Raw genomic sequence first — 19,450 nt, forward strand, 5'->3', positions numbered from 1 at the left:
TTAAGTTGTTATCAGCATAAAATAGACTATTATAAGATATTTTTATAAGCCCCATGATAACCACAAAGAAAACACTATCAAATGGACCAACACACACATTATGAGAGTTAATAACATGTTTCTAACAGATATATGTAGTAATAATGTATAATGGATACATATTATTATTACTTGTATGTCCTATAGAATACACACAAACAAGAGCAAAAACAAACTTGTCAATACAAACCTAAAACAATGAAACACAAAGAAAAACAGGAAGAGGGGAAAAATGGACAAAATAGCTACAAGACAAACAAAAACAAATGTGGCAATGATAAATTCTTCCCTATCAATATTTCCTTAAAATGCCAATGAATTAAAGAACCCAATTGACAGATGTAAAGTAGAAGAATGATTTAATTAAAGATTCAACTGCATGCTGCTTACAAGAGACTCAGTTTATATTTAAGGACACACTTAGGCTGAAAGTAAATGAATGGAAAAAGATATTCCCTTAAAAAGGTAACTGAAAGAAAGCAGGGTTGGCCATACTTATGTTAGAAACAACAGACTTTAAGTCAAAAATTGTTACAAGAGACAGAAATAACATTATATAATGAAAAAAAGGCCAATCCACCAGGAAGATATAAAAATTATAAATATTTGTGCTCCCAACATCAGAGCACCTCAATACATATAACCAACAATGACAGAACTGAAATAAAAAGTACACAGCAATACAATAATAGTAAGAGACTGTCATAGCCTTCTTTTAATAATAGGTAGAACCAGAAAACAGATAATTGACAAAGAAACAGTGGGCTTAAAAGAACACCACAGACCAAATGGACCTATAGACATATAAAACACATGCATCCTACAAGGAACAGAAAATACATTCTGATCAAGTGCACATGTAACATTCTCCAGGCTACATCAAATATTAGGTCACAAAACAGGTCTTAACAAACATGAGAAGATTAAAATCATACCAAGTTTTTCTTTTCTTTTTTTTTGATATAGAAATGTACCATTTTATTACAAAGAGGCTCACAAAAATGAAAATAGTATCACAAAAAGGAAACTAGACTAGCAACCTGCACCTGCAGAATTAGGAGAAGACAGGGGGCAGGCAGTGTTTCTTGGCTCACTTGAGGCCAGTGGGAAGGTATGAAGACAGAACCAATCTAAAAATGGCTGATGTTACCTTAGGAGCCTGAAAAGAACAGGAGATCCTTGAAGACCCAGCCACCCCTTCTAGAATATTCAATAAGGGCACCTTTCCAAAGCTACTAAGCAGGCATTTCACATTTCAGGATTTTGTCTTACGGTTGCATAAAAGCATCCCTTTCACCCAGACCTGGCACCCTTTATGGTTCAAAGTTAAGAACTGGGGAATAATGGGTGGCAACGTGGCCCCTGGAAGAGTTCACCCAGCACAGCTGCCCTGGGCTCAGGGCCTTGGTTTCTGTCCCTGGGGATATTTATATTTAATAAATTTTTATATGAATACACAGAAATAGAAAATACAAAATCTGAGGGGTTGGGGGAGAAAGGTGAGGGACTCAGCAGGAAGCCAGAGCTGGAGAGGTCTGTTCAGGCCAACTTGACCTCCTCCTTGACCCCTTTGGCTTCTGGCTTTTCCTCCTTGGTTTTCTCCTCTTCTGTGACTTCTTTCTTCTCCTCTGGGTCTTTCTCTTTTTCATCCTCTGTTTTGACTCTGGGCTTTTTTGAAGTTGGAAGAGTTCTTGCGGCCCCCCTCTTCCTCCTCTTCAGAATTGGAGAACTTCCTCACAGGCAATTCGTTTGTCAGAGGAGCAGATCCAGATGCGCTTATCAGGGTCTTCTTCGTCCTCATCACCACTCTCCTCAGGGATGGCGTCCTCAGGAATTGCCTGCATTTGGACCCTAGGTGCATGTGGCAGCATTCTAAGGTTCTCAAACAGTCGCTGTTTGATCTTCTCCAGGTACTCATTCGTGTTCTGGTTAGTCATATTGGAAGGACTGATGTGGAGCTTGAAATCTGGTCCAAAGTATTCAAAGTAGTCGTTGTATGGAAGCTCATTAGGGATCTCCGTATCCAGGGCCACAGCTGTCTCGTATGTCCAGCACTGGGCAACATTACAAATGGTGTAACCACCACCTCCCAGCATCAGCATAGGCAGGTTAAAGCTCTTGACAAATTCCACACACTTGGCGTGCCCTTTGATGGTTAGATTGAAGCAACCTAACCGATCCCCAGACAGGGAGTCTGAGCCACACTGTAAGACCACTGAGCTAGGCTGGAACATCTCCATTACTTTGGACATGACTGGCTTGAAAATGGCCTCATAGGACTTGTCATCAATACCGTCTTGGAGCGGGTAGTTAACAGCATAATACTTGCCTTTGCCAGCCCCGATATCCCGCAGGTCCCCAGTTCCTGGGAAGTACTCTCCATACTTATGAAAGGACACAGTCATGACCCGGTCTGTGGTATAGAAGGCCTCTTCCATGCCGTCGCTATGGTGAACATCAATGTCAATATACAGCACCCTCTGGTGATGCTTTAGCAGTTCCAGAATGGCCAAGACGGTATTATTGACGTAACAGAAGCCAGATGCCTCAGACTTCTTTGCATGGTGCAGGCCCCCAGCCCAATTCACAGCCATGTCCGTCTGCTGCTTATTAAGTTTCACAGCACTTGCCACAGAACCACCAGTAGACAACTGACAGAACTCAAACAGGCCGTCGAATACTGGACAGTCCTCACCAAGGTTGAATCTCTGCATCTGCTTGCTGTACTCCGACATGTTATCTGGACGGATGGAGCGCAAGAATTTAATGTAGTCGTCGCTATGGTACTTGGTTATCTCCTCAGCATTGGCTTTGTGAGGGCGATAGATTTCCATTTTTCGCTAGAGACCATAGTTGAGCAGCAAATTATGAGTGGTGCGGATTTGGTGAGGCTTCATTGGGTGGCCTTCTCCGTAGTAGTAATTTCCAACATCCCCGTAGTAGTAGTAACAGACTTTCCTCCGGGTGCCCTGCGTCTGCGCCATCTTGCTCACCTCCCATCCCTACCGTCAGTCGGTCCGTCCCCAAGTATTTCTTTTGACCACAGTTAAATGAAACTAGAAATCACTAGAAGAAAAACTAGATAATTCAAAATATTCTGAAATAAAACAACACATTACTGAAAAACGAATAGGTCAAAGTATAAATAAAAATGGAAATTAGAAAATATATGGAGGCACAAGTAAATGAAAACCCAACATACCAAAACTTACAGGATGCAGAAAACACAATTTTTAGAGAAAAGTTTGTAGAGATAAATACCTACATTATAAAAGAGAAGGGATCCGAAACAATCTGACTTTTAACTAAAGTAACTAGAAAATGAAGAAAAAACAAAACCCAAAGTCACAGCAGAAAAAAAAAAAATAAAAATAGTAGCAAAAATAAACTAATTAGATAATAGAAAAACAATTAAAAAGTCAATGAATCTAAGAGGTAGTTTTGAAAATATAAATAATATTAACAAACTCTTAGACTAAGATAAAAAAGAAAATTATCTTAAGTAAAATTAGAAATGAAAGAGGAGACATTATAACTGATACTACAAAAATGCAAAGGATCCTAAAAGGCTACTATGAACAACTAAATACCAATGAAACAGATAACCTAGAGAAACGGATATAGTCCTAGAAACATACAAGCTACACAGACTGAAAAATGAAGAAACAGAAACTGAACAGATGTATAACTAGTAAGAAGTTTGAATCAGTAATCAAAGACCTCCAAACAAAGAAAAACCCAAGTGATGACTACTGGAAAATTCTACGAAACATTTAAATAAGAATTAATGCCAATCTTTCTCAAACTCTTCCCAAAAATTTAAGGGGAGGGAACACTTCCAAACCCATTTTCTGAGGGCAGCTACCACTCTGATGTCAAAGCTGGACAACAGAAGCAAATAAAACTACAAGCGAATTACCTTGATAAGCATGGAGGTACAAATCCTCAACAAAAAATTAGAAACTGAATTCAACAGCACATTAAAAGCATCATACATCATTACTAAGTGAGATTTGTTTCTGGGATGTAATATTGGTTCAACATATGCAAGCCAATTAATGTGATGAAGCACGGTAACAAAATTAAAGTTAAAAATATGTATTCATCTCAATAGATGCAGAAAGTATCTGATGAAATTTAACACTTTTTCTTGACAAAAACTCTTCATAAAGTAATAATAGAGAGAAACTCTCTTGTTGTAGTTTGGATGTTGTCCCATCTAAATCTCACGTTAAATTGTAGTCTGCAGTGTTGGAGGTGGAGACTGGTGGGATGTGATTGGATCATGGGAGTGAATTTCTCATGAATGATTTAGTGCCATCCCCTTGGTGCTGTCCTCGTGAAAGTGAGTGAGTTCTCCCAAGATCTGGCTGTTTAAAAGTGTGTGGCATCTTCTCCGTCACTCTCTCTCTCTCCTGCTCTTGCTATGTGTTGTGCCTGCTCCTGCTTTGCCTTCTGCCGTGAGTAAAAACTCCCTGGAAACCAAGCAGATGCCAGTGCATTGCTTGTACAGCCTGGGGAACTGTGAGCCAATTAAACATATTTTTAAATAAATTACCCAGTATCAGGTATTTCTTTCTAGAAATACAAAAATAACCTAATACACCCTTTAACATAATAATGGCCATATATGAAAATCCCACATCTAACATCATACTTAAAAGTGAAAAGCTGAAAGCTTTTCTACTAACATCAGGAATGAAGCTAGGATGCCCACTCTCACCAGTTTTGCTCAACATAGCACTAGGAGTCCTATTCTGAGTAATTAGGTAAGAAAAATAAATGGAAGGCACCCGGTTTGGAAAGAAAGATGTAGAATGGTCTCTGTTTGCCGATGACCTGATATTATATATAGAAGATCATAAATATACTCCAAAAAGCATGTTAAAACTAATAAGTCAGTAAAATCTCAGGATACAAAATTGACATAAAGTATCATTTGTGTTTCTAAATGTGAATACTGAACTATCTGAAAGGAAATAAAATAACTTACAATAGCATCAAAAAGAATAAAATACTTAGACATAAACTTAAAGAAAGTGAAAGACTTGTACACTGAAAGCTATAAAACGTCATTAAAAGAAATTCAAAAAGAGATAAACAAATGGAAAGACATCATGAGGCTTAATATTGTTAAAATGTCCAAATAACCAAAGCAATCTACAGATTCAATGTCATCCCTATCAAAATCCCAAAGTCATTTTTTTACAGAAATATGAAAAACAATTCTAAAATTCTTATAGAACCACAAAGGACCCCACATACCCTAAATACTCTTGAAAAAAAAAAAAAAGAAAAATGGAAACATCACACTCTGATTTCAAAATATATTAAAAAGCTACCACAATTAAGATAAACATTTCAAGTTCTCACTTATTTGTGGGATCTAAAAATTAAAACAATTGAACCCATGGAGACAGACAGTAGAAGGATGGTCACCAGAGGCTGGGAAAGGTAGTTGGGGGTGGGTGAAAGGTAGGGATGGTTAATGGGTACAACAACAACAACAACAACAACAACAACAACAAAACAAAAAAATAGATGAAATGAATGAATAAGATCTAATAGGGTGACTTTTGTCAATAATAAATTGTACATTTTAAAATAATTGGATTGTTTATAAAATAGAGGATACATGTTTGAGGGGATGGATACCACATTTTCCATGACGTGATTATTATGCATTGTATGCCTGCATCAGAACATCTCGTGTACCCATAATTATATACATCTACCATTTTAAAAAGTTTTACAACGGGGAAAAAAACACTATGGTACTGACAAAAGACAGACATATAGACCAGTCGAACATAATAGAGAGCCCTGAAATTAATTCACCCATGTAGGGTCAAAAAATCACTGACTGAGTGCCAAGCATATAAAATTGAGAAATAGTACTGTCTTCAACAAATGGTATTGGGAAGACTAGATATCCAAATGCATAAGAATAAAATTAGACTTTTATTTCACATCATATATAAAAATAAACTCAATTACTCCTGTAATCTCAGCACTTTGGGAGGCCAAGGGGGGTAGATCATGAGCTCAGGAGATCGAGACCATCCTGGCTAACACGGTGAAACCCCGTCTCTACTAAAAAAATAGAAAAAAATTAGCCAGGCGTGGTGATGGGCACCTGTGGTCCCAGCTACTCGGGAGGCTGAGGCAGGAGAATGGCGTGAACCCGAGAGGCGGAACTTGCAGTGAACCAGGGTTTGCAGTGAGCCGAGATCGTGCCACTGCACTCCTGCCTGGGTGACAGAGCAAGACTCCGTCTCAATAAATAAATACACAAATAAAATAAAATAAATAAATAAACTCAAAATGGATTAAAGATTTAAATGCATCTGGAACCCATAAAACTACTAAAAGGAAACATAGGAAAAAAGCTTCTTGACATGGACAATGATTTCATCAATATGACCTCAGAACACAGACAACAAAAGAAAAAATAGATGAGTTCGACTACATCAAATTAATGCATCAAATTAAAAATTTTCTGCATAGCAAAGAGGACAATCAATACAGTAAAAAAGCAACATACAGAATGGGAAAGAATAATTGCTAACCATAAATCTGATGAGTTCATTCCCCAAATAAATAAGTAACCCCTCAAACTCAACAGCATAAGGAAAAATTAATTTTAAAATGGGCTGTAGAGATTTCTCTATAGAAGACACACAAATGGCCAACAGAAGTGGAAAAATGCTGAAAGTTGCTAATCATAAAAGAAATACAAATGAAAACCACAATGAGATATCACTTCATATCTATTAGGATTGCCATTATCAAAAAACTAAAACATCAAGTTTTGATGTGAATGTGAAGAAACTGGAACATCTGTACTCTGTTAATGAGAATGCAAAATGGTTCACCTGCTATTGAAAACAGTATGGCATTTTCACACACGCACACAAAAAAATAGAACTACTATATGATCCAGCAAACCCACTTTTGGATATATATCCAAAATAATTGAAATCAAGATCTCAACGAAATGGTATTACTCTCACGTCCATTGCAGCACTATTCACAATAGCCAAGATGTGGAAACAACCTAAAGGTTCATTGGCAGATGAATGAACAAAAAATATGTGATGTATACATACAATGTAATATTACTCAACCTTACCTATTCTTCTCTAGCATTTATGTCAGTGAAATAGCTACTCATCACCATCCTAGTCACTCTGAACAGGAAACTGAGAATTAGTATGGGTTCCTTATGTCGACTAATGATAAGATCGTGTTTAGTGTATCTCTTTCTCCTTTGACACAGTTTAGAAATTCAGCCCGTCTAATTTTTTAACCCATATTTGGGTGGCAAGGGCCTTCATTATTGGGAATACTTCCCAGAAAGTGATCATAGGAATCTAAGTAAACTGTTGGATTGGTTTGTGTACTATTCAGTTTCATGAAACAAATAGAGAGTGCTTTTATTTTAATTCTCAATAGTAAATTCAAGTATGAAAATCCCTTGGGCTTCAACAGAAATAGGGCCTCTATCTGATAGTATAATCTAACCAAGTTTTGAATATATTTCAGTCTTGTTATAGCCCTGGAGTTGCTTGCCAAATATGTCAGTTTCTCCATCTTCTTTACACAAGGTATGATTACGCTTCTTGTTTTTCTTATGTTTGCATGGGGCCATGTGATTGTTTTGGCCAATGATTTTGAGCAGAAGATGTGTGTCATTTTCAGATCAAGGCATTTAGTAACAGGCACGTGATCCTACAGAGCTCTTTTTTTCTCTTTGATATGGTGGTTTAACATGTTATGGTGGTTTCTCTGACAGCTGAGATTCTTAGGGAGTATAATGAACAGAGAGCCCCCAACCCATGCCCTTTAATGAACATGTAAAATAATTGAGATGTAAACGTCTGTTGTTTTAAATTCCCAAGTTTGGGGATTGTTTGTTGCTGCACTATAGTCTATACTGACATACATATATATATAGAGAGAATATATATGTATATGTAAGTATATATGTATATATATGAGAATATATATATGTACACACTCTTGTATGTAAGAGTATATATGTATATATACTTTTTCCATCTTTGCTCCTGTTCTCTCTAAGGTCCAGTAATATCAGTTATAATGAGAACCCTAAATATCATTATTATTTTATATCATTGATGATAGAGTTGGTAAACAAAAAACAGAAATAAGTTAATGAATACCAGAATAATCTGTAATGGCCTCTTAGAAAGTATAGAATAATCACAATAATTATGATATTGACAGCTAATATTCAACTAAGCTCACGACGTGATAAGAAATATGTTAAATATTTCACATACATTATTTTATTAATTCCTCATAGCAACTTTATCAGAAACATTATTATTGCTTATATTGTCACTTTATAGGTGAAAACACTGATGCATATGGTTTAAGAGACTTGTCCAAAGACGCACAAAAGGACATTTCAAAAGTTCAAATTAAAAATAGGCTTAATCAGTCTAAAACAAAAAGAAAATCTTACAATGTTTTAGGAGATTACATATATTTCCCTGATGGTACAATCTAAATAATTTGTAATCAAAGATGAGGCCTTCTGCAGAAAAGATGGAAAAATAAATGTGAAAACCTATTCAAGTATGTCCAGATTTATGATATTATTACCATTGAAATTGCATAAAACTTCATAAAAAGTAGTCTTGCTACTAAGAGTTAAGCGAGAGCACAAGTATATGTGCAAATTTAGCAATGTAATGGTATTATTTTTAAGGAACATATTTTTGCAAAACATCACATCAATGAGATAAGTTCTTGTGACTGTATTATACATGATATTTAACTTTATAAAATATTACATCCAACCTTCCTCTTCTATAAATATTTGATATGACCAATATCATTCTTACTCATGTATCACATAATTTACTGATTTAACACAGATGATTCTTTTAAAGTATAAGCAAACCATAAAGCACAGTTAATGTACTTTTAGAAATGTTATTAACTTATTTTACACCCTTATCATTACAATTTGAATTTTATACTGTTAGCAACAGAGAACCATTGAACGATGGAAGACCAAACTAAGATAATTGTGCTTTGGACAGAAAGAAGTGGGAGAATTGATAAGCATTGGTAAGTAGATCTGATAAGATCTGGAACACAGAACAAGGAATATTAAGTGAAATTAGGCAGGGATATGTGTTTCTGCCCAGGCACAACGAACCTGAACATAACACCGTTGTGAGGATCTTAAGGCAGCAAAATAATAGCATAAGAACCTGTGCTACATGGAAGCATAGGATGGTATATTCATGAAGAGGCTGCAGTTGATAGCACAAGGTAGGAGTAAGATGCTAAAAGTGAAGTAAGAGGCTATTTTCACAAATGTTCATAGGGTCAGCTCTATTGTTAGGTCTCAGGTAGAGAAACTTGCTCCTTAGTAGATAGATTTTACAACATAGATGTAGCACAATTAATAATAAAACAAAGTTCCTCTCAATTTCTGGCTCCTTTGAGTTGTCAAATGTCTGTCTCCCATAGTATCCAATTTTTTTCTAGTTTCTCTGTCTATCTCAGTCAGATGGCTTCTTTACTGGACATCTTTGTGTCTGTTCTCTGTCTGGTCACCCAGTTTCTCTTACATACCTTTTCTCTTTGCATCCTTCCCTTCTATGCTGCTGTGATGAAACATGATAGTTCGACCAATTCATGACATCGTGACCCAAATATTGTCTGGACTTCCCAAATCTGAAAACATTTTTTTTCTTCTACTGTAAAGATAAAATGTGTATTTCAAACACAGCAGGTTACATCCCCCCAAAAACAGAACAAACCATGCTTTTTATTGCAATCTTTCTAATGTTAATACTACTTTCTTTGATATGAAATTCTTTCTTCTTATCTTCCTAAAGAACTCCTACTTATCTTTCTTTTTTTAACTTTTATTTTAAGTTCAGGGGTACATATTCGAGTTTGTTATACAGGTAAACTCATGTTGTGGGGCTTTTTGATACAGATTATTTCATCACCCAAATATTAAGCCTAGCACCCATTAGTTATTTTTTCTGATCCTCTCCGCACTCCAACCCTGCACCCTCCCGTAGGCCCCAGGCTCTGTTGTTCCTCTCTTTGTGTCCGGTGTTCTCATCATTTAGCTCCCACTTATAAGTGAGAACATGTAGTATTTGGTTTTCTGTTCCAGAGTTAGTTTATTAAGGATAATGGCCTCCAGCTCCATGAATAGACACTTTTCAAAAGAAGACATACATGCGGCTAACAAACCTATGAAAGAAAAGCTCAACATCACTTATCATTAGAGAAATGCAAATCAAAACCACGAAGAGATATCATCCCACATCAGTCAGAATGGCTACTATTAAAAAGTCAAAAAATAGCAGATAGTGGTGAGGTTGCAGAGGCAAAGGAATCCTTATACACTGTGAGTGGGGGTGTAAATTAATTCAGCCAGAGTGGAAAGCAGTGTACTGATTCCTACTCATTTGCCAATGACCAATTCCATTGTTACCTTTTCTATGAAACTTTTCTTGGTTTTCCCAAGCAGAATGAGTTGTTCTTTATCTGTGTGCCTCCTGCCCTACTGACCCATTTCACATTCATCTGAATACCATAGAGTCCGGAAGACTGTCTGGTACTCATTCAATTAATCCAGTTTATATGTCACTTTCTTTCTCTCTCATTCTGTCTCTCTCTCTCTCTCTCTCTCTCTCTCATAAAAACGCATCAGCAAAGGGGTGGAGGGGGAGAGAGAGAGAGAAAATAAATTACATGCCTGATTCAAGAGTGCACAACAGGGATTACTCAGGTAATTGACTCAGTCGGATCAGGGATTTTTCTCGTTTTATTTTCATTAATTCATCTGGGATACATGAATTTTGAGGCACTTGGAATATATATTTTTATTGATAGTTTCAATGCCAGACTTTCCCCACTCTCTCTCGCTTTCCCTCCAGCTTCTGAACCTTGCCTATATTATCACGTTACATCTCATTTCATGCACATGTATTTATAGCACAATCAATCCATAGTCATTTATCTTCATATGCCAATTCCAGAAATCTATTAGTGTATATGTTCTTGCAAAATTTACATGACAAGCTTTTAACATACAGCTTAATTCTTTTTACCACATCATGTTTTACAATTTGCCTATATCAGAAAGCCTGTCACTAAATAGCTTACTCAGTGTGAAAACAGAATACATTTTTTTCTTTAACTGTTCATTTGCCTCCATTCTTACCTCAAAAAAACATTCAGCATCTGACCTCTCTCTCAGTAAATCAATAGGCATGCTAACAAAATAGGACAAAACTTAAATAGTGATGAAAGTAATCTTCTGTTTTCATATGGAAAGATATGTTGCTATGGAAACTATTTTTCTTTGTTTCTATTCATAACAAAAGTTATTTCCACTATATAAGATATTGTACATTTTGGCATCATGAGGGAAAAGGAAAATATGTTTTTGAAAGTCAGATATTAAAGGGAGAAAAGTGTGTTCGCTTGCTCCTCTAACTAGTTAGCTATATCATTTGGTATGGGTGTGTTTATGCTACACAGTTATATAAAGTTGTTATTTGGTGAGATAATGTAAGAGAAATGTTTAGCTTGGTAAGTATTAGTGCTTATATGACTTAATGGAAGGTTTTCCCTTGGAAGTATTAAAAAGACACTTAGGGAAAAATAACTTAAGAATAAAGGGAAACTTAAACATGATTATATAATATAGCATGTGTCTGTTTTTGTTCTACATAGCCACTATGGGTCAATTCATTCAACACCAAATACCTGAAAAACTGAAAACAAAATCATTCATGTAGATTTTGATTTCAGGTAAGAAAAAATTGTGTTCCTTAGGCTGAAAATTACTTTCAATGTTTCTGGCCTGCTTACAGGCCCTCTTTCCTCTGAGAGAAAAAATTAACATTGTGACTAAGAGTTTCCCTTTCCTTGGAGCCACTCCCGTTGATGTAAGATTTAACAGGTTCTCAGACTCTAGCTATCATTTTCCTAGACAAGTTAGATACCTAGATATAAATTATATGATAAAGAGTGTCCCTATAGTACATTCCTGTAGATGAGAAAAGAAAGTTCCCATTGTAGAACTTTAAGTCACATTCAGTGATGTGTTCCTGTAGAGATCAAAAACTTTTGCAGTTAATGACAATAATTATGTAATAATTCTTAAAATGAATAGAGGTATATGTAATGTACCAGAAAGTCAGAGAATAAGTGGAGTCAAATGAATGATCCTGGTACTCTGAGGATAAAAATATATCTTATCAGCATTAGTCATTCAACGACCCCTCTCCATGTCAGCATACCCAGGATACTAGACCGTCTTTTCCTGATACTCTCTGAACTAGGGAACCAGAGGTCTGTTTGTTTGCCTGAAATTTTTATTTTTATTTGACAAGTAAACATTTTATATATTATGGTGTACAACATGATGTTTTGAGGCTGATCCTAATGTAGTGGTGTTCATAACATGATGTTTTGATATATGTACACATTGTGGAATGACTGTCAATATAATTCACATATGCATTACCTCATGTAGTTATTTTTTGTGGTGAGAACATATAAAATCTACTTTCTCAGCAACTTTCAATTATACAATATATTAATTGTAGTCATCACGATGTACAATAAGATCTTTTGACTTATTCCTCCTAACTAACATTTTGTGTGTTTTGACAAACATCTCCTCAATCTCCTCACCATCCTTGGCCTCTAGTAACCACCATTTTACTCAGTGTTTCTATGAACTAAATATTTATATACTTTTATATACTTTAAAGGGCATTTTTTTTTTTTTTTTGAGACGGAATCTCGCTCTGTCTCCCAGGCTGGAGTGCAATTGCACAATCTCAGCTCACTGCAAGCTCCGCCTCCTGGGTTCATGCCATTCTCCTGCCTTGGCCTCCCGAGTAGCTGGGAATACAGGCGCACACCGCCACACCTGGCTAATTTTTTGTATTTTTAGTAGAGACGAGGTTTCACCATGTTAGCCAGGATGGTCTCGAACTCCTGACCTCGTGATCTGCCCGCCTCGGCCTCCCAAAGTGCTGGGATTACAGACGTGAGCCACCACGCCTGGCCTAAAGGGAGTTCTTTATGATGGATCACAGAATAATCATTTGGATTCATTATGTAAAGGATTAAATTTGATTATTATGGCGACGACAAATTTTGAAAAAATTATGCAAGGGACAAACTTTAAAACACTTATCTCATTTATTTTTATTTTTTATTATTCCAACTTTTATTTCAGATTCAGAGAGTACTTGTGCAAACATGTCTGCTGGGTATATTGTGTGTTGCTGAGGTTTGGGGCACAATTGATCCAGTCACCCAGGTAGTGATCTTAGTTCTCAATAGTTAGTTTTTTAATCCTTGCCCCCATACTTTTCTCCTCCCTCTAGTAGTCCCCATTGACTATTGTTTCCATCTGTATGTTCATGAGTACACAATGTTTGGCTTCCACTGATAAGTGAGAATATGTGTTATTTGGTTTTCTGTTTCTGTGTTAATTTGCTTAGGATAATGGCTTCCAGTGACATCCCTGTTGCTGCAAAGGACATGATTCTATTATTTTTATGGCTGCATAGTATTTCATGGTATACATCTGCCATATTTTCTTTATCCAAGCTCGTATTCATGGGCACCTGGGTGGATTCCTTGTCTTGGATCTTATTAACACTGCTGTGAGAAACATATAAGTGCATGTACATGTGACTTTTTGGTAGAATGATTTATTTTCTTTTGGATTTATAACCAGTAACAGAATAGCTGGGTTAAATGGTAGTTCTAAGTTATCTGATGTATCTCTAAACTATTTTCCACAATGGCTAAACTAATTTACATTTCCATCAACAGTATATGCATTCCCTTTTCTCTGCAGCTTTGCCATCATCTTTTGATTTTTGACTTTTTAATAATAGCCATTCTGACTGGTGTGTGATAGTGTCTCATTGTGATTTTGATCGACATTTCTCTGATAGTGAGGTTGAGCATTTTTCATGTTTGCTGACTGCTTTAATGTCTTCTTTTGAGAAGTGTCTGTTCATGTCTTTTGCCTGCTTTTGAATGGAATTATTATTTGCTTTTTGCTTGTCGAATCTTTAACTTCCTTATAGACTCTGGATATTAGACCTTCGACAGATGCATAGATTGCAGATATTTTCCCCTCCTGTGTAGGTTGTTCACTCTTTTGATAGTTTCTTTTGCTGTGCAAAAGCTCTTTAGTTTAATTAAGTCTCACTTGTCAATTTTCGTTTTGGTTGCAGTTGCTTTTGAGACCTTAGTCATAATTTTTTTTTCCTAAGGCCAATGTCTAGAATGTTGTTTCCTAGATTTTCTTCTAGAATTCTTATATTCTGAGGTCTTACATTTAAATCTTTAATCTAATTCAAGTTAGTTTTTGTACATGGTAAAAAGGGTCCAGTTTCATTCTTCTGCATCTGGCTAGCCAGCTACCCCAGCACCTTTTATTGAATAGGCAGTGCTTTTTGTATTGCTTATTTTTCTCGACTTTGTCAAAGATCAGATGGCTATAGGTATGCATCTTTATTTCTGGGTTGTCTATTCTGTTCCTGTGGTCTATATGTCTGTTTTTGTACCAGTATCATGCTGTTTGGGGTAGACTTATGGCATAATTTGAAGTGGGATAATGTGAAGCCTCTGGCTTTGTTCTTTTTGATTAAGATTGTTTTGGCTATTCAGTCTCTTTTTTAGTTGCATGTAAATTTTAGAAAAGTATTTTTCTAATTATGTAAAATAAATACGTGTGTAGTTTGATAGGAATAGCATTGAATCTGTAGATTATTTTGAGCAATATGGCCATTTTGACAATATTTATTTTTCCAATCCATGAACATAGGTTTCTCCCATTCATTTGTGTCATCTATGACTTCTTTCAGCAATGTTTTGTAGTTCTCCTTGTAGAGATCTTTCACCTTCTTGGTTAAATATATTCCTAGGTATGATTTTTTGTGGTTTCTGTAAATGGGACTGTATTCTTGGTTTAGCTTTCATCATGAACATTATTGGTGTATAGAAATGCTACTGATTTTTGTACATTGACTTTGTAGCCTTTTATTTCTATCTCTTTCCTGATTGCGATTGATAGGATTTGCTCTACTTTAGTTTTCAAGGATTATCATTCTGACTAATCTAAAATATATTCTCATAAACAAAGATGATTAAAAAATTTTCCTTTTTATGAAGGAAACAGATTTTGCTATGTATTAAGATTTTCTACATGGTTCAGCTCATTCAAAACTTATTTATTTATTTTCTCTACAATGATAAAATAAACAAAAATTGAGACAAAAATATTAGTCACACGTCTGAAGTTCAATGGATTATCAGAATTTATAGAACTTCCCAGTTACTTGGGGTCATCACCTATAAAGATGTTTTAAATTTCATTAAGAGATAATTATTACAGTATATTTCTCATAAGGTAGAAAACAGGTATTCTACATAAGATTGCTTTCTGTAGTCTACCACTTGACCTGGTTTAATTGTTACACATGTATTAGTGTTTTACTCCATTCACCTGCTTCATTAGCATATCTTTGAAAAAACTATGCAATGTTATTATGATAAAATGACCCAAGTTGAATCATACTTTTGCCTGCAGCTTGAGAGACTCATTTAACAAAAAGAATTATGTTGATTTCAAGTAATAATAAATAATATAATAGAGTCAATCGCCATTAGTTTTGAATTCATTCTAAAGTGCAAAATAGTAAACGTTTTTGTTTTAATTTTATTTATTTAGTTTTTTTCAGATGGAATCTCCCTCTGTTACCCAGGCTGGAGTGCAGTGGCACGATCTAGGTTCACTGTAACTTCTGCCTCCTGGGTTCAAGTGATTCTGCTGCCTTAGCCTCTGAGTAGATAGGATTATAGGCATGTGCCACCCGCCCAGCTAATTTTTGTATTTTTAGTAGAGATGTGGTTTCACCATGTTGGCCAGGCTGGTCTCGAACTCCTGACCTCAGGTGATCTGCCCACCTCTGCCTTCCAAAGTGCTGAGATGACAGTCATGAGCCACCATGCTTGGCCAATTTTAATTTTTAAATTATAAATTTATACGTATTATATTGTATACATTTATGGGGTACAAAGAGATGTTATGATATATGAATAAAATGTGAAATAACTAAATCAAAGTAATTAGCATATTTATCACTTCAGCTACTTATCATTTTTTGTGTGTGTGGTGAGATTTGAAATGTATACTCTTGGTGATTTTCAAATATACAATACAGTTAGCAGAGTAAACAGACAACCCACAGAATGGTAGAAAATCTTCACAATCTATACTCTGACAAAAGACTAATATCCAGAATATACAATAACCTCAAACAAATAGGCAAGAAAAACCAAACAATCCCTTCAAAAACTGGGCCAAGGAAATAAATAGACAATTCTCAAAAGAAGATATACAAACGACCAACAAACATGGAAAAATGCTCAATATCACTAATGATCAGAAAAATGCAAGTCAAAACCACAATGGGATACCACCTTACTCCTGCAGGCATGGCCATAATACAAAAAAAAAAAAATCAAAAAACAGTACATGTTGACGTGGATGCGGTGATCAGGGAACACTTCTATACTGCTGGTGGGAATTATACTAGTATAGCCACCATGGAAAACAGTGTGGATATTCCTTAAAGAAATAAAAGTAGAACTACTATTTAATCCAGCAACCCCACTACTACGTATCTACCCTGACTGTATTAGGTCAGAGGAAAAGAAGTCATTATATGAAAAAGATACCTGCATATGCATGTTTACAGCTGCACAACTCACAATTGCAAAATCATGGAACCAAGCCAAATGCTCATCAAGCAATGAGTGGATAAAGAAAATGTGGTATGTGTGTGTGTGTGTGTGTGTGTGTGTGTATATATATATGCACAGAAAAACAAATACTACATATATATGATGTTTTTGTTATATGTATATATGTATATATGTGTATATGATGTGTATATATACAACATATATGTATGATGCGTGTATATATACACATCATATATATACATCATACACACATACATATATATACAGCATATATATATATATATGATGGAATACTACTCAGCCATAAAAAAGAATGAATTAACATCATTTGTGGCGACCTGGATGAGATTGGAGACTATTATTCTAAGGGAAGTAACTCAGGAATGGAAAGCCGTATGTTCTCACTGATATGTGGGAGCTAAGCTATGAGGATGCAAAGGCATAAGAATGATGCGATGGACTTTGGAGATTTGTGGGGAAGAGTTGGGAGAGGCAAGGGATAAAAGACTACAAATATGGTGCAGTTTATACTGCTCTGGTGATGGGTGAACCAAAATCTCACAAATCGCCACTAAAGAACTTACTCATGTAACCAAATACCACCTATACTCCAATAACTTATAGAAAAAATAAACCAAATATATGATATATTATTATTTACTGTATTCACTATGCTGTGCAGTATATTTGAAAGTTTAAAAAAAAAGTTATTCCTTCTAATTGAGGCTTTGTACACTTTGACCATCTCTTCATTCCTTCTACACCCCCAGGTTATGCTAACCACCATTCTATTCTCTGCATCTCTGAGTTTGATTGTTTTAGATTTTACATATAAGTGGGAATACGCAGTATTTGTTTTTCTGTGCCTGGTTTCTTTCGCTTAGCATAATGGTCGTTATTTTCATCCATGTTGTCAAAAAAAGACAAAATTACGTTCATTTTAAAACTGAGTTCTATTGTTTATGTATACTACATTTTCTTTATCCATTTGTCTATTGATGAACACTTAGGTTGATTCCATAAGTTGGCTATTGTAAACAGTGCTGCAAGGAATATGGGAGAGCAGACATTTATTTGACGTACTGATCTCAAATATTTAAGGATAAATGCTCAGAAGTGGTAATATCGGATAATATGGTAATTCTATTTTTAGTTTTTTGAGGAATCTCTATACAGTTGTCCATAATAACTATATTATTTACATTCTCATCAACATTTCTAAAAATAGCATGTAGCACTTAAAATGAACAAAAATTAGCAATGCTATTCTTTAGCTTACTATACAAATCAGTCTTACAAATAATCTTTTATAAATAACATACATAGCTAAAATAATGATATTACTCAAAACTATAATATTCTATAAGTAGTCTTCTAAGCCATACTTGGTATATTATGCCATTTAATCACACTCAGGTAGAAGCTTATACAGTCATTTGAGGTACTAAAAGAAAAAAAAAAAAATCTTATCTAGCTAGTTCTTTTTTTCCAAAAAAAAAATCAGTACTCTATAGCTAATTGTTTATTTAAATAGTCATAATGACCTTAAACCATTGGTTCCACAATTCTCAGTTAATAATGTTTGAAAATAAGAGTAAGCTTTTTTTCTTTTATGCTCAAGGATAATAAAATGCCAGAGAAACAGTTTTCTTTTAATGTGGGTATGTTACTTTAAGTGTTTATAAATGGTAAAGCTATTGTAACCGGCCGATGGGTTCACCTTGCCCGCTGCCTAGACAAAGCCAATGTACCGCTATAGGGGAGTTGCAATGGAGAAAGAGTCATTCATGCAGAGCTAGCCTTGCGGGAAACCAGAATTTTATTGTTACTCAAATCAGTCTCCCCGATTCGGGGAACAGAATTTTTAAAGATAATTTGGCTGATAGGGGCTTGGGAAATGGAAAGTGCTGATTGGTCAGGTTGGAGATAGAATCTTAGGGGGTGGAAGTGAGGTTTTTTGGTTGTCTTCTGTTCCTGGGTGGGATGGCAGAACTGGTTGAGCCAGATTACAGGTCTGGGTGGTGTCAGCTGAGATCCATCCAGTGCAGGGGCTGCAAAACATCTCAAGAATTGATCTTAGGTTTGGCAATAGTGATGTTATCCCCAGGAGCAATTTGGGGAGGTTCAGACTCTTGGAGCCAGAGGGTGCATGGACCCCTAAACTGTAATTTCTAATCTTGTAGCTAATTTGTTAGTCCTGCAAAGGCAGACTGGTCTCCAGGCAAGAAGGGGGTCTTTTCGGGAAAGGGCTTTTATCAATTTGGTTTCAAATTTAAACCATGAACTGAATTCCTTCCCAAAGTTAGTTGGGCTTAAGCCCAGGAATGAACAAAGATAGTTTAAAGGTTAGAAGGAAGATGGAGTTGGTTAGGTCTAATTTCTTTCACTGTCATAATTTTCTCAGTTACAATTTTGCAAAAGCGTTCTTACTGTGTGTTTCCAGTAATTAAAATAATTTAAAAACCCCAAATATACTGTATGTAACTTATTGGAGTACCACATACTGTTAAAGCTGGATGAGATTTACCACTTTCAAAATATGTAACAATAAAGAAAATGAAAACTTAATTACACCCAATACTATTTGCCAATGGATACC

At 35.5% G+C, this 19,450-nt stretch overlaps 1 pseudogene across 1 annotated transcript; it reads right to left on the reverse strand.

Moving 5' to 3' along the window:
* Nucleotides 1–1,519: 1,519 nt before the first annotated feature.
* Nucleotides 1,520–3,058, reverse strand: LOC112616525 (annotated as a pseudogene). Its single transcript, XR_003117655.1, has one exon. The product of XR_003117655.1 is annotated as a histone deacetylase 1 pseudogene (transcript).
* Between the last annotated feature and the right edge of the window lie 16,392 nt (nucleotides 3,059–19,450).

Source organism: Theropithecus gelada, chromosome X (assembly GCF_003255815.1).
Source record: "Theropithecus gelada isolate Dixy chromosome X, Tgel_1.0, whole genome shotgun sequence".
Classification (NCBI taxonomy): domain Eukaryota; kingdom Metazoa; phylum Chordata; class Mammalia; order Primates; family Cercopithecidae; genus Theropithecus; species Theropithecus gelada.